This window comes from Garra rufa, chromosome 9 (assembly GCF_049309525.1).
Source record: "Garra rufa chromosome 9, GarRuf1.0, whole genome shotgun sequence".
NCBI classification, from domain to species: Eukaryota; Metazoa; Chordata; class Actinopteri; order Cypriniformes; family Cyprinidae; genus Garra; species Garra rufa.
The window spans coordinates 47,549,407-47,553,768 of record NC_133369.1 but is presented as its reverse complement, the minus strand read 5'-3'; positions in this window follow the sequence as shown (position 1 = coordinate 47,553,768).

Here is a 4,362-nt window from a genome sequence, read left to right as displayed (position 1 = left end):
GTGGCTCCCTGTGGTGGTCTTCCCTATGTTTGTCTATATCAATTATGGCCTTGATAACTTGGGCATGAGGTGTGAATATATATATATATATATATATATATATTAGGGCCGGGACTTTAACGCGTTAATTTAGATTAATTAATTACACAAAAATAACGCGTTAAAATTTTTTAACGCATTTTAATCGCACTAAGTTTTGCACCGCGGAACGTTTCTCACTTGATGAGATTCGGCGGACCGATTATACTGGAGCACCAACTAGCGTTCAGACAAGTTGCGTCCGTCCTAAATAGTATGTCCCAAATCGTAGTATGTTTAAAAAAGTATTCCAAAGATTCCCGGATGGTCTACTACTTAACGATCAATGCACACTCTTAACGGCTAATATAGACCTTTCTCACAACTTCCGTATTTTGCGCCGGAAATACGTAATTGCTGTGTAAACCCATTTCCGCCCCGGTATGCCGGTAACCAGTTAAACAACGTGAAAAACGCTTAACGTGGCTTAATGTATGTAAAAAAACGACCAGGAAACCGCAAGTTTCTGTCAGACCTTACGTGGAACAAACATTAACTACTATCAAAAGAACGAGCCCTTATTCCACATATAAAGTGAATAATATCACGTTAAGCGTTTTCTCCCCCATAGAAGCCCATTATAAGGAAACAGCTTAACGTGGTTTACGTACCTCAACAGCGACCAGGGAAAACCAAACGTATGTTAAATTTGACTTATAATAAATACTTGCTGCTGTCAAAAGAACGAGCTCTTATTCAGCATATAAAGTGCGCGCCCCATAGAAGTCCATTATAACAAACAATGTTAAGCTTTTTCCTTAATGGAGTTCTATAGGGAGAAAAGCGTGATATTATTCACTTTATATTATTCACTTTATATGCTCAATAAGAGCTAATTATTTTGACAGCAGAAAGTGTTTATTATAAGTAAAATTTTAAGCCACGTTAAGCTTTTTTTTTTTTTTTTTGTATAATAGACTTCTATGGGGCGCGATCACTTTATATGCTGAATGAGAGCTCGTTCTTTTGAGAGCAGCAAGTGTTTATTTTAAGTGAAATTTAACAGAAGTTTGGTCTTCCCTGGTCGCTGTTAAGGTAAGTTAATAAACCAAGCTGTTTCCTTATAATGGGCTTCTATGGGGGAGAAAACGCTTAACGTGATATTATGCACTTTATCTGTGGAATAAGGGCTCGTTCTTTTGATAGTAGTTAGTGTTTGTTCCAAGTAAGGTATGACAGAAATTTGGGGTTTTCTGGTCATTTTTTACGTACGTTAAGCGTGTATAAACGCGGATAAACTCTTAGTGGAAAAACGTATATCCTTTATCCAATTTGTTCCTCTTTGTGACGGAGTTTTCCTACACGACTCTTATGGGGTCTGCAAAAGTATTCTTTGACAAACCAGCGAGGGAAGTTGTGTAGACTCTCTCCATTTTAATTTTAAATTACCCGGCTTTCTGCTGTGTTGACATTACACAGGAAGTCTGCATACCCTGCGATTGCGTATTTCCGGTTTCTGTGAAAAAGGTCTATTGCCCGGCCGCAACACACTGCGCCGTGAACGAGGATTCGATTAGAACTACAAACACGCATAAAAAGTGTTAAAAAACTACAAACATGGAGGATATGCGCGACCAACGGACAGGTAGAGAAAGGGGTTTGAGTGATAAATAATCAGTGTGTAACCTGATAAAAAAATATTTTTTAAATGTTATCCGTGTTATATTCCATGTGCAGCAACATTTATAATGATAGGTTTGGTCATTAACGTTTAAATGCATAATTAAGCAAACACAAGAGCAGAGTTCTCGGCATGAAAGACTCGTTAAAGAACGTGCCTCTTGCTACACTTAATAGCAATATTGCACTGGTCTGTTGGACTTGGTTGAACAAAAATAAACAATATTTTGTTGCTTAAGCTTATGTATTCAGTCATTATTCAATGGTATACTAAAAATCCATTTAAAAAATCTTAATTCTCACTGTTCTCAGGTCAAATATTTATATGCGATTAAAATGCGATTAATTTCGATTAATTAATTACAAAGCCTCTAATTAATTAGATTAAATTTTTTAATCGAGTCCCGGCCCTAATATATATATATATATATATATATATATATATATATATCACGAGTGAGAAAGGAGGTCTGGGTCCAAATGCAGGTGAGTAGATGTTTTAATGAAGACAATAACAAAACAAACCAAACAAAAAGCCAACACGGCAGACTAAACATAAACTGAAACATAAACTGAACAGGAACACAATCAAGAGCAGAATTGGGAACACAAAATAACATGTACGACAAAAGACAATGCAACCATGAAGCAGGAGAGAAAGGTGAGAGTATTTAAAGACCAGATAATAGTGAACAGATGTGAGTGAATCAGTGCTAATGACAAAGACAGGTGAATGCAATCAGGAAGTGCAGTGTAGGAACAGCGACCTCAGGAGGCTGAGGGGAACCCCGCAGCCCAGAGTCATGACAGTACCCCTCCCCTACGGAACGGCTTCCAGACGTTCCCTGAGGCCGAAACAAGTCTGGAGGGAGGTGGAACGGGGGACTGGTGAAACAGGGGGAGGAATGGCGGGCCAGGCCCGTGCAGTGGAGGAACGTGAGTTGGCTTCGCCGCCAGAGGAACGTGAGCTGGCATAGCCGCCAGAGGAACGTCAGTCACCAGAGGAACTTCAGCGGGCACCGCTGCCAGAGGAACACGAGCCGGCATAGCCGCCAGAGGAATGTGAGCTGGCATAGCCGCCAGAGGAACGCCAGCAGTCACCGCCGCGTCCGGCACAGAGAAAGCGGTCACTGCCGCGTCAGGAACAGAGAAAGCGGTCATTGCCGCGTCAGGAACAGAGAAAGCGGTCACCGCCGAGTCCGGAACAGAGAGAATGGTCACCGCCGCGTCAGGAACAGAGAGCGCGGTCACCGCCGCGTCAGGAACAGAGAGCGCGGTCACCGCCGCGTCCGGAACAGAGAGCGCGGTTACCAGCCGCGTCCGGAACAGAGAGCGCGGTCACCGCCGCGTCCGGAACAGAGAGCGCGGTCACCGCCGCGTCCGGAACAGAGAGCGCGGTCACCGCCGCGTCCGGAACAGAGAGCGCGGTCACCGCCGCGTCCGGAACAGAGAGAATGGTCACCGCCGCGTCAGGAACAGACCGGAACAGAGAGCGCGGTCACCGCCGCGTTAGGAACAGAGAGCGCGGTCACCGCCGCGTCAGGAACAGAGAGAATGGTCACCGCCGCGTCAGGAACAGAGAGAATGGTCACCGCCGCGTCCGGAACAGAGAGCGCGGTCACCGCCACGTCGGGAACAAAGAGCGTGGTCACCGCCGCGTCGGGAACAGAGAGCGCGGTCACCGCCGCGTCGGGAACAGAGAGCGCGGTCACTGCCGCGTCAGGAACAGAGAGCGCGGTCACCGCCGCGTCAGGAACAGAGAGCGCGGTCACCGCCGCGTCAGGAACAGAGAGCGCGGTCACCGCCGCGTCAGGAACAGAGAGCGCGGTCACCGCCGCGTCAGGAACAGAGAGCGCGGTCGTCTCCGCGTCAGGAATAGAGAGCGCAGTCGCCTCCGCGCCAGGAACAGAGAGCGCGGTCGCCTCCGCGTCAGGAACAGAGAGCGCGGTCGCCTCCGCGCCAGAAACAGAGAGTGCAGTCGCCTCCGCGTCAGGAACAGAGAGCGCGGTCGCCTCCGCGTCAGGAACAGAGAGCGCAGTCGCCTCCGCGTCAGGAACAGAGAGCGCGGTCGCCTCCGCGTCAGGAACAGAGAGCGCAGTCGTCTCCGCGTCAGGAACAGAGAGCGCAGTCGTCTCCGCGTCAGGAACAGAGAGCGCAGTCGCCTCCGCGTCAGGAACAGAGAGCGCGGTCGCCTCCGCGCCAGAAACAGAGAGCGCAGTCGCCTCCGCGTCAGGAACAGAGAGCGCGGTCGCCTCCGCGTCAGGAACAGAGAGCGCGGTCGCCTCCACGTCAGGAACAGAGAGCGCAGTTGCCTCCGCGCCAGGAACAGAGAGCGCAGTCGCCTCCGCGTCAGGAACAGAGAGAGCGGACGCCCTCCCTCGAAAAAACGCCTCTGCCCTCGCCATAAAGTAGGGGCGTGTCCGCGCCGCCTCAGCACTAAGGGCGTCCATCGCCGCCAAACAGGTGTAGATGGTCTCGAAGCGAGCGGCTGACGCCGCCTCGAAAGACCTCTCACCCGCTGGACCCACTGTTGATGGTTGCATTCTGTCACGAGTGAGAAAGGAGGTCTGGGTTCAAATGCAGGTGAGTAGATGTTTTAATGAAGACAATAACAAAACAAAACAAACAAAAAGCCAACACGGCAGACTAAACATAAACTGAAAC